The sequence below is a fragment of the Rattus rattus genome, chromosome 3 (assembly GCF_011064425.1).
Source record: "Rattus rattus isolate New Zealand chromosome 3, Rrattus_CSIRO_v1, whole genome shotgun sequence".
In the NCBI taxonomy this organism is placed as follows: domain Eukaryota; kingdom Metazoa; phylum Chordata; class Mammalia; order Rodentia; family Muridae; genus Rattus; species Rattus rattus.
The window spans coordinates 122335664-122348113 of NC_046156.1; the positions used below are offsets into that span (position 1 = coordinate 122335664).

The following is a 12450-nucleotide window of genomic DNA, read 5'->3' on the forward strand; positions in this document are numbered from 1 at the left end:
GCGCTCTACCACTGAGCCAAATCCTCAACCCCCATCTTGTGGTCTTTACCATCAGACAGAGAGCCATCCCAGAATTCCAGGTGTGAGGAAAGAGTGGGGATTTCTTTTGAAATAATCATTTTAAAAAATCAAATTTAATAAAATCTTTCACTTGAAACTAAGTGAAGATAAATATTGGTAGATATTATTACTTGGTAATATACACTACTATATATTACTGTAAACCATATAGCAATTAGTAAGTTATATGACTAATATAAATATTAGTAGTAAGATTACATGGTAACAGGGTTGAAAAAGGAAGAAAGTAAAATTTGTTTCAGACCATACCTCAGTCAAGAAGAAGAATTTACCCAGTCTCCATACATACACAGAATTATCCAGACAAAGCTGAAGTGACACCCACAGACGCATGTATATAAGTAGCCCAGCTAAGAAACACTACTGATATTTATGTTTATTTCACTTAATATTTATATGCAGAACCAAAACTTTTGCCAGTTTCCCTCACTGTCCTTGGAACACGGAAAACACTGCAATCCTGGGAAGGCATGAAACTGCTTTACCAGGAGTCCGCCCCTGCCACAGAACACAGAGAGTGTTGTCCTCTGGGAGAGAAGGAAGCCATTTAAATTCAGGGGACAGATTCTCAACACTAGCAAGCTATTTTTAGCTAAAACTCTAGTTTAATTTGGAAACTGAGCAGTTAAGGCCTTCGTCTCTTTTTTGGATTGACTTTTCAGACGGTCATAGATAGTTCTGCCTGTGGAAAAGTCCATCTCCAAAAGGAGCTCTTGAAACATTTCAAAGAACATATAATTCAAAAGATGGTCAAAAGCAAAGGCCAGGCGAGGGCTTTGGAAGCGTTGTTGATCTTCAGACTGGCGTTTTAAAGTCCGTGGTGCAACTAAACAACTAATAGAACGCACTCATAGCGGATTGACTCAAGCAGAGTTTGGGGGCCACGCCAGCCTGGGCAGCTACCTGACAGGACAGAGAGCTGCCCCCAGGCTGCCTGGAGGCCTGACCAGAATAAAGACCGAGGAATCCCTGGGCTTCCCAGACTCCACAGTGATCCATTTAGAAGTGTCCCCCAGGATTGGGGGCCATTGCTGGGATTTCAGTCTCACACTTTCTTTCAGGATAACCTAAATTCAAACTTAATTAAAACCATTCATTTGTTTGTATTTTTTTTTTTTTTTCGGAGCTGGGGACCGAACCCAGGGCCTTGCGCTTCCTAGGCAAGCGCTCTACCACTGAGCTAAATCCCCAACCCCTTGTTTGTATTTTTTAATTGTTCTTTTTATTTATTTACATTTCTTTTCTTTTCTTTTTTTTTTTTTTTTTTTTTTTTTTGGGGCTGGGGCCCGAACTTAGGGCCTTTCCCTTTCTAGGCAAGGGCTCTCCCACTGAGCTAAATCCCCAACCCCTTATTTACATTTACATTTCATTACATATCCCCTTTCCTGCGTTCCCTGTCCATAAGCCCTCTATCCCCTCCCCCCTCCCCCCTCTTCTATAAGGGTGCTCCCCACCCATCCACCCACCCCTTCCTGCCTCCCCACCCTGACATTCTCTTACACTGGGGGGTCCAGCCTTGCAGGACCAAGGGCTTCTCCTCCCATTGGTGCCCAGCAAGGCCATCCTCTGTTACATACGCAGCTGGAGCCATGGGTCAGTCCATGTATAGTCTTTGGGAAGTGGTTTAGTCCCTGGGAGCTCTGGTTGGTTGGTATTGTTGTTCTTATGGGGTTGCAAGCCCCTTCTGCTCCTTCAATCCTTTCTCTAACTCTTCTAATGGGAACCCTGTTCTCAGTTCAATGGTTGGCTGCTAACACCAGATACACTTCAAGAGTTTGGCTGAATGAGGCTCAAGGCTTCCGGATTGGACAGGTGATAGTCTTCCCACCAGGGCAGTTCTGCTGGGCAGTAGTAATCTTTCTCCATGAGAAAATATCACAAGGTCACTTTATGAGAAGCACTGAAGGAAGTATCCAGTGAGACAGAGTTTGGAATTTTCTAGCCACTGTTGTTTATTTATATTTTAAGACACGGCCTTATGTAGTCCAGGCTGACCTCAAACTCATTAAGTAGAAGAGGGTGACTTTGAACTCCTGATCCTCCTACCTCTACCTCCTGAATGCCGAGATTAAAGGTGTATGTGACCATGCCCATTTTGTGCAGTGCTGGGGACCAAAGTGAGGTCTTTCCTGGCAGCACTCTAATACTTAGCCACATTTTCAGTCTACCTCTCTTTTTTTACACTTACACAGTACAATGTAACGCTCAGTATGTGTTCAATACCACTCAAACATGACAGGTTGTTCCATGAGCCCCTACAATTCCCCAGACTTCTACACAGACAGATGCCACTTAACTCGGAATAGTCATCATCAAGAAATCTGACAATAAATGCTGTCAGGATTGTGGGGCAATGAGGATCTCTAATTCACTACTGCTGGGAGTACGAACTGCTACAGCCATTGTACAAATCGACCTGGAGATTTTTCAAAAAATTAATATATAATTGTGATTCGAACCTGCTATCCCATGCCTAGGCATATACTCAAAGTACTCCATATCCTCCCTCCCCCATCCTGAGACAGGATTTCTTTGTATTGAGAAGGCTAGGCTGACTCCATGGCAGGCTTCAAATTGGCAGTTAAGGAGTCTAGGTCTAAATCTCTGTCTCCAAGAACTGGGTGGTTCCAGGCAAGTCCAGACCTCAGAAGCTGCCCTGCCACCTGGCCTGAGGCAAGGACAATGGGTCAGCAGCAGTTTGCAGACTTCCTCAGCTACTTCCTCAGCAACAGTTTCCAAGCCTCCCCAGCAAGTTTCCAGCCCCCACACCTCAGTAATTGAACATCCATAGAGATGGACCCAACAGATCAACATAGAGGTCACCTACCCCAGAATTCCCTAATGTGCTTTAAATCAGGCCTGCAAGCTTACCTGGTTGTCTCTCTACTCTAGTTATGGGAGGCCCCAGCATGCTGGACTTCTGCAGCATTTACATACCATTCGAGTCTAGGATATCACTCATCGACAAATCATGAACCATCAGAATATAGTGCCTTCCTCGATGATGCCTGAGCCTTAGGTGCAGGAGTCGTGGTACAGATGTATGAGCTGAGACAACTCTGAATCTTGATTGCTTGTGATTTTCTGTTATGGTGTCTGTCTGCTGCAGAGAAAGGTCTCCTTGATGAGCAGTGAAGACTACATTTACAGGGGGTATAAGGAAAAACATTTAGAGTGCATTTTGGGACTGTGCTGGCTCCCTAAAGTGTCGGCTGTCGGTCCTTCCTTAAGATCCACCACTTCACTGGCCCTGGTAGTTGGATAGGTGTCCAGTACCAGGCATGAATCACCATGGCAGAGAGCAAGTTTTGGAGGAAAGGGTTTGTTTGGTTTATTCTGCCACATTTCTAGTTCATCAGTGAAGGAGACTAAGGTAGGAACTCAAGCAGAACAGGAACCTGGAGGCAGGAGCTGATGCAGAGGCCATGGAGGGGTGCTGCTTACTGGCTTGTTCCTCATGGCTTGCTCAGCCTGCTTTCTCATGGAACCCAGGACCACCAACATGGCACCACCCACAGTGGGCTGGGCCCTCCTACTTTAATAGAGAAACATTAATAAAATATACTACACGCTTGCCTGCAGTCCGATCTCACGGAGGCATTTTCTCTTTTGAGTTTTCCTTCCTCTCAGATGACTCCAGTTTGTGTCAAGTTAACACAAAAACTAGGCCAGCACGCAAACCAAACAACTACTAATATTCAGTAAAAAATAAAATTATTTAAAATATTTTCTAGTATATGTCATTTTTATAGATAAAAGTGAATTTGCATATGGATGCACTTGTGTACTATTTCATCATAGCATTAGAAATCCTAGCTTGGACAATTTGTAAAACATTATATATTCCTATATACCTGAGGTTGTGTAAACATTTCTCAGGTGAGAAGAGGCCATAGCAGAAAATGTTTAAGCAGCCATGGTCTGTGGCCCTTTTCCCTGACATGAGTCAGGAATGCATTCTTTTGCATGGAACCTTTAGTGACATAGTCATGACTTCTGGGACAAAAATCTTGATAACAAGAACTTTTTTTTTTAATTGACAATATTTTACATGTTTTTGGGAGTGGGGAACACATGTACCATGGCATGTACTAAGGTCAAAGGCCCATTTGAGGGACTCCTTTCTCTTCTATCATGTGGGTCCCAAGGATCAAATCGGGTCATCTGGCTTGACCGTAGGTGCTTTTACACACTGAAGTATTTTACCAGTCCCCCTGAGAAAAGCTACAAGAAGAAAGACCTGCTTTCTGAGGTTCATCTTGGTATGAAGGTGACAAGGAAGGGCAGCTTCAGAGAGAGGATCACATTGGGACTCAGTGTAACCTTCAAAGGCACATCCCCAGTGTCCCATTCCCTTCAACCCGCTCCACCTCCCAAATTACACAGGCAATTGGGGACTAAGCACTTAAAACAGCCTGTGGGGAACCACAGTAAGAACCTACTCTGGGGAGGGAATTGTATTATTGCTGTGACCAAATACCTAACAAGAGTCAACTGAACGAAGGAACTGGTTATTTAGGCTACAGTGTGAGGGTTTGGTCTATCCTAGTGAGGAAGGCAGGGCTGCAGGAGCCAGAGAACAGAAAGGCCACACCCCAGAGACCCATTTCCTCCAGCTATTGTCCCCCTCCTAAAGGCTCCATACTTTCAAAACAGCGCCTCCAGCTGGACAGGTACAGGAATTAACCAAATACATGGACAATTGCAACAGAGAAGCATGTGATGTGGGATAAGCTCTGGGCACCAAGAGTGCTCGTGAGACTTGACCCAGCCAGAGAGGCCAGAGTGGACTCCTTTGAGTATGTGGAACCTAACAAGAGACTATGTCACCGTGGAGAGCCCTGCTGGTCCAGATGCTGCCACCGGGCTTTGGTTCAGCTAAACCCACTTGCCCTCTGCGGCAATCAATCTATCAGGGGTCTGAGTAGTTTGGAAGCTGTGAGTGAGCAGGGCAACAAAGAAACAAAATTCACCACCTCTCAGGCCACCCTTCTCTAGTTGCTCAGAGTCTTATCTCCCAGGCAACCAGTGCTGTGCTGACGTCAGAGTTAAAAATGGAACACAAACTAACATCTGTAGCAGAGATAAAAAAAATAATTCCGTTTCAGCCTGTGCAAAGCTCCCACAAGGGGCACATGGGCCATGCCCCTGTCAGTAGCTTTCGGGTACGGGCAAGGAAAATGAGTGTAGATTCAACTAGGACACCAGGTGGAAAAGATGGCATTGGAGGTTACTTCGCTGTGTCGCTGGACCTCTCCCCAGAAAGGTCGGATCTCAATTCTGTAAAGGGGAAATGCATTTTTAACAAAGCTAGGCTGGGGGATATAGCTCGGTGGTTGGAGTTCTTGCCTAATCTGCACACGTCCTAGGTTTGATTTCCTGCACTACATGAAAGGGTAGGATAGTACATATATGCAGGAGACAGGAGTTCAGGGTCATCCTTGACTCTAGCCAAGTTCAAGGGCGGCTGGGCTACATCAGACCCTTCCTTCAAAAAAGAAGGAAAGAAGGAAGGAAGGAAGGAAGGAAGGAAGGAAGGAAGGAAGGAAGGAAAAATGGAGGACAGGTCAGACGTAGAGGCACATGCCTTTAACTGATGCACTAGAGAGGCAGAGACAGATAGACCTCTGTGAGTTAAAGGCCATCCTGCTCTATGTACCAGGGTCCAAAGGTGATTTGAAAGAAAATGGCACCCAGAGGCTCATAGGGAGTGGTATTATTTGGAGTGGGTGTGGCCTTGTTGGAGGAAGTATGTCACTGTGGGTGGGCTTTGAGGTCTCATATGATCAAGCCAGGCCCAGTGTGCGTCTCCTTCCTGCTGCCTGCCAATCCATAGGTAGAACTCTAAGCTCTGCTCCAGCATCAAGTCTGCCTGCAATCTGGCATGCTTCCCAACATAGTGATAAAGGACTAAGCCTCTGAACTCTAAGTCCGCCATAATTAAGTATTTTCCTTTATAAGAGTTGCCCTAGTCACAGTGTCACTTCACAGCAGTAGAAACCCTAACCAAGACAGAGATCTTACCTAACATTTTTAATGGAGTAAACAGGAAGCACATTCAGACAGGGCTTGTCCTTCCCCTGGCTCGGGTCTTGGGTCTCTCTCATTTCAGGTCATGACTTCCACCAGCTCATCAGGAAGAAGGACATGAGGCCAAGAGAGAGCTGGTCTCTTCTGGCCTCACATCTGGATGCCACTGGACAGATTTACTTTTTGGAAGTTAGCTTCTGAATGTGTCACAGATACATGCACCTTCGAGTCAGGACTGCAAACTCAGCAGTTACGAAACAGCCAGGCCGGTGAGAGACGCCCGGGCAGCGGTTGCAGGATGTCAATGGTAAGCTCGAGTTTCGCACTATCTCTTCACTAACTGGTGGTTCTCCTATCTGCCTTTCCACTTTGGTGTTTTCCGTCTTTAAAAAGCCAAAGCGTGTTTTCTAGTGAAGTGTGGAAACTGTTGTGAGCTACCACGTCTGCGAAGACAGATTTGATCTTTTGCTGGCTGAGAAGTGCTAGTCTCAGAGATAAAGAAAGAGGTTGGGAAGGTGGGCGGTCAGCGAAATCCACACCGGAAGGACGACCTGCAAGCTACTGCGTGGCATACCACGTGACATCGTGCAAGCATCCTCTGTCAGCAGCCGCTGCCCCCTGAGGCCTTGGTGTGGACATGCCTGTGTCAGTGAGCGACAGGGAGCACCTAACAGCCATGCTTGGGCTCGGTACTCACCAAGCTATTTCCACATTCAGTTCAGCTTCTCCTGCTCTGTCCTCACTCATTAAAGCAAACCTAAATATACACTTTGGTAGTTTTACTTCTCTTCCTGAACTAACGGATGGGTGGTGGTCTGATTTTACAAATTGACTGCTTTTCAAAATAAACTTTACTGTTAAAAAAAATTTGCAGGTAAGTAAAACACCGAACACCAACATGTAATACAATTTCCCACGTTATTTGAACTTGCCATGCTCTGGCCTCATCTGCTAGGTCCTGAGGGTGGTTTGGTTTCAGGGTAGTGGTCTTTCTGACCTCAGTGAGGAAGCACAGCACTTCGTGCTTATATTTATAGTCTCAAAATCCCTCATGTCTCCAAGGAGCCTTGGTTGCTTTGTGGGAAGCAGGATTTAAAGGCCACAAACTGTGCTTTGCAAAAGACAAATCTAGGAAATACTGGAACTTCTTAAAACTCACAAGCTCATACTGACACTTCCAATTCACATTTAACATTAAAGGATGTGTGTGTGTGTGTGTGTGCGCGCGCGCGCGCGCGCACACACGCGCAAGTGTGTATGCATGTGCACACCCATGCATATATATGAAGAGAGAAACCTTTAGTAACAGTTGCTTTCTCCCGAAGTTATAAAATGATTTCAAAGCAAGAATGCTATTACTATCATCGTTGATAAGAGCCTAGCAGTGAAGAACACTTGCTGCTTTCCCACAGACCTGAGTTTAGCTCCCAGCACATACGTCAGGGGGCTCACAAATGCCTGTAACTCCTGCTCCAGGGGATCCAGGGTCCTTTACTGGACTCAGGCACATGTACACACATGATGTATGTATTTGCGCACTACATACACAAGCACGTGCATAATAAAAATAAATCTTAAGGGGTTGGGTATTTAGCTCAGTGGTAGAGCGCTTGCCTAGGAAGCGCAAGGCCCTGGGTTCAGTCCCCAGCTCTGAAAAAAAGAAAAGAAAAAAAATAAATCTTAAAAAAACAATCCTTAACGCGTAAGTCTTAGGATTCCTTTACTACCCTGTGTCCCTAGAATCCATTCTGCCCAGGAAAAATATACTAACATGCGATGATAACTTTAAACCATAATTTTCTCTGTATACTTATATCACAACTTGATATGTCTTTTTTTTTCCTTTTTTTCGGAGCTGAGAACCGAACCCAGGGCTTTGTGCTTACTAGGCATGGCTCTACCACTGAGCTAAATCCCCAACCCCAACTTGACATGTCTTTAGCAACAATGAAACACTTGCTTTTCAAGGTGACCCCACTGGGAAATGATTGTGTGTGTGTGTGTGTGTGTGTGTGTGTGTGTCTGTGTGTATGTGTGTGTGTGTAAGTGAACAATTGCCAGAGGACAACCTCTGGTGTTGTTCCTTAGCACTCGCCCATCTTTATTTTGAGGTAGGGTCTCTGTCTGACTTGAAATCCACTAAGTAGTCTACACCGACCAGCTAGGAAGCCCCAAGGACTCACCTGTCTTTTCCTCTCCAAAGCTGGGATTCTAAGTGTGCAACCACATCCAGCCTTTTTAAAAAAAAAAAAAATTAATGTGGTCTGGGGTATTGAATTCAGGTCCCCCACACTTGCAAATCAAGCACTTTACTGAGTCATGTCCTCGGCTCAGAATAGAACTTTTAAAAAGTAGGACCCACTGGGAGGTACAGTTTCTGAGGGGCCTGACCTAGAGGGGACCGTGGGACTTTGGCCTCTTCTTCCTCTTCCTGTGTTTTGCCTTCTGGCCATGAAGTGAGCCACTTTACTTTACCACGGGCTCCAGCTGCGATGTGGTTCTCCTCACAGATCCGAAGTCACATGACCACTGCCATGGACTAAAATCTCAATAAATTCTAGCCAAACAAAAGCACTGCATTCTCCTCTTTCTGTTTTGTCTTGGGCACACCACTATACTGATGGGAAACTGGCTGACAAGGCGTCCCTTCTTCTTCCCGCTTTATTTATTTATTTATGTATTTATTTATTTATTTTTTAGGATTACTTTTCTTTTGGTTAAATATATAAAATGTTAACATGCTAAGGAGTCTGACGCCACAGGAAGGTGCGCTGAACAGAACCACTTCAGTTTCCATTTTTGTTAACTTTGGTTCACTTATTTCTTTCAACCCTACTCCCCTGTCTCACACAACTCTTAAGAGGAGGGTAACCCTAGCAGCCCTGCACCCCCGGCAGCCCTGCACCCCTGGCTGCTCCACTGGTGTTGACTCAGCTGAGCCCACACATCTCCCACGGTGCCACAGATCTCTGAGGACAGACCACTGTGGTCACCTAAGAAAGTGTCTGCGTTTCTCTTCCACTGGGATTTGTCAGTTAAGAGTCATTAGGGATAACTGGTCCATCGGCCTTCCCGAACTTCACGCCTTCAGTTTTGCCTCCTATTTGCAGTTCTTGGGTTCTCCTAACCACCAAGCATCAAAATTCCTCCATTGTGTTTAGTCCTCATATTCTGTCAATAACTAGAGTGGGTGGGCACCCCTCAGTTAACAATTTCTGGGCATCAATCGTGTGCCAAGGTTACGGTGAATGAGACACAATCCGAGAGCCTTGCAGCATACCCAGCTGTGGGAAAGACACAGGAACACATCAGTGGTGCCAGTGTGATGCTGAGGGCGGTGACAGACAGGAAGGCGGTGGGGGAGAAGAAAACATCCATGAATCAGGACTCAGAGATGGTTCCTGGACTGTGCTGGGGTGGAGGAAAGTGGGAATCAGAGAAAAGCACTGTGAGAACAGGACAGGAACGGGAAGAGCAAGCCTGGCGGAAACCGGAAGTTAATGGAGAGGCTGGCTACACAGTCAGAGAGCTGCCTGTCTCCATCCTCCAAGCTGCAGCCGCAGCCCTAGCATGCGCTTCTTAAATTACACTTCTCATTGTATGTCTTCACTGTTTTCAATCCTTTGATGGCTTCTCTGAGAGTTAAAGTAAGAAGAGAGGGAGGGAAGGAGGGAGAGAGGGAAGGAGGGAGGGAGGGAGGACCAAACGAAGGAAGGAGGGAGGGAATGGAAGGAAGGTAGGAAGTAGGAAGGGAATCAAGGTAGGGAAAGGAGGGAGAAAAGAGAAACGGAATGAAGAAAGGGGCCAGTGAGACTTCTCTGTGGATAAGTGTCCCCACTACCAGCCCGATGACTTGAGTTGTTTTGCTGGGTCCCACACGATGGAAGGAGTGTCTGCTCCAAGTTGTCCTCTGACCCCGCCCACGTGCTGTGGCATGTGTGCATGCACTCATACAATAGACGATTAAAGCAAAATAAAGAAATGAAGTCAATCCTTTTCATGGTAAGTAGATCAGCTCTTCATATCTGGGTCTCTAAGTCAGCCTTCTTCTTCTGCCATGCTGTGGCTGTCCACATACGTCTAAGAATTTTGGAAGGAAGAATCTCTTCCTTCCTTCCTTTCCTCCTTCCTTCCTTCCCTTCTTTCCTGAACTCTCAGGGAAGCCATCCAAGGTTTGAGAACAGTGAAGACATATAAGTGTATTTTTAGGAGCATATACTGGTGCTGGGGATACAGCTTGGGGATGGAACACAAAGCTTTGGAAGTTGAGCAAAGAGCAAATTTTAGCAGGAAATAATGCTATGCATCTTTAGTCCCAGCACTTGGTGGCCAGAGGCAGGCTGATCTCTGAGGCCAGCCTGGTCTACATAGTGATTTCCAGGCCACCGAGGGCTGCCTAGTGAGACCCTGTCTCAAGAAAAAATAGAGTGATGATTGAAAATGGAGACGAACCCAACTAGAAAAGGACTGGTGCCATAATTCAAGGGAGAAAGGATTCCTGAACTAGAGCATTGCAGAGAGAGAGATGGGGTGTGAGAGGGGCGGTTGGTTCCCTGAATGGTGTGAAGGAAAAAGAGACTTGGCAAGCAGACAACGACTGTAGAACACACTCAGAATTCTAGTTTGGACAATTGGGATAGCTTGTGGCACCACTCAATAGGAATGAAGAAAGAGCAGCAGTCTGGAGGATGAGCTGTCGGGATGATAGTATCTAGCTCATGTCACTACAGGTCACTACACATAGTCACTACTGTCATGTGGGCCCTGCGGGTCCATGACGTAGGAAGGGCTGTGCTTTCTAGGCAACATGCAACAGATCACAGGGTGAGGATTAGGATGTGCAAGCAGGACTAGAGGGGGCTGTGTAGAGAGACAGAAAACAGCAGAGACATGAATGTTAATAGGGATGAGAGCTTGTGTTTGAGGGGCATGGGCAAAGCAATGCACTTTGGGAACCAAGACACAAACCCTGGATTGCTTTGGTGTCAACGAAGGCTGCAGCCCAGAGCGCCTGCTAAGCCCTTCTCTATAAAGAATTCATCAGCCTTTTCTTTCATGTCAACATCACCAGGCGTTTCCCTGGCACCCTTCAGTTTAACTTAATATAATTGTCTTCCTTAAAACTAAATTATTTTACATGTGTATGTTTGTGTCTGTGTGAACTCGTGTGCACGCAGGTATGTTTGCCTGTGTGTGTGTACACAAGACCAAAGGAGAGCCTCAGGTGTCCTCTTCCACCATCCCCTCCCTGCCTATTCCCCTGAGGCAGTTTCTTCCCGAACCTGGGACTCCATCTCAGCTGGACTGGAAACCAGGAAGCTCCAGCAATGTTCCTGTTTCTACCCCTCCAGCTAGTGTGACAAGTGTTTGAAGGGACCCCAGTTTGTTATGAAGGACCTGGGATCCAAACACCCATGTGCCTAATTTTGGAGCAATGGCTGTGTCATGTCTCAGTCCCCTCTCTTTTGCTTGGTGTACACTGGATGTTAGAAGAGAACATCAAAGCCTCTAGAACTTGTGTTACCAACAATTGTGAGCCACCACACGGGTGTAGGGAACTGAACCAAGGTCCCGTGCAAAAGCAGCAAGTGGGTTTAATCTCTGAGCCTGGCCCCTTTTTAAATTTCTAAACAATACGACATGATCACTTCATGTGCCATGAAATTATCTATACTACGGTTTTAATGACTTCACGGTAGTCTACTTCTAGTCAGATCTGGAACTGGGTAGTTTGTTTTCAGTTTTTGGTGTTAAAAACTACACAAATCAAGGGCTGGAGAGATGACTCAGCAGTTAAGACCACTGTCTGCTCTTTCAGAGGTCATGAGTTCAATTCCCAACAACCACATGGTGGCTCACAACCACCTGTAAAGGGATCTGATGTACTCTTTTTTTTTTTTTTTTTTTTTTGGAGCTGGGGACTGAACCCAGGGCCTTGCGCTTCCCTAGGCAAGCGCCTACCACTGAGCTAATCCCCAACCCCCTGATGTACTCTTCTGGGCAGATAGAGCACTCATATACATACAATAAATAAATCTTACACACACACACACACACACACACACACACACACACACACACACACTGCAGATCAGGCTACCTTTCCCTTCTTCACACTCATAGCACATCACCAGTGCTGGACATCATGTCACCACTCATCAGAAACACTTCATGGTTTTGTATTGTTAGTTAACTTTCTAAACACTTGAACCTTAGCTTTCTATCGTTGGCATCAGTAAGCAGAGGTCAGTTAGGCTATGATAACAAAGAAGCCCCCAATCTCAGAAACATACAGTGTGAGGAACAAAGATTCTCACTCCACACTGGAGACTCCAAACA

At 45.9% G+C, this 12450-nt stretch overlaps 1 long non-coding RNA gene across 1 annotated transcript; it reads left to right on the forward strand.

The window, feature by feature from the left end:
• Positions 1-5820: 5820 nt before the first annotated feature.
• LOC116895552 lies at positions 5821-6879 on the forward strand. Its single transcript, XR_004387287.1, has 2 exons — positions 5821-6418; positions 6505-6879. It is a non-coding gene; the product is annotated as an uncharacterized LOC116895552 (long non-coding RNA).
• Positions 6880-12450: the final 5571 nt, after the last annotated feature.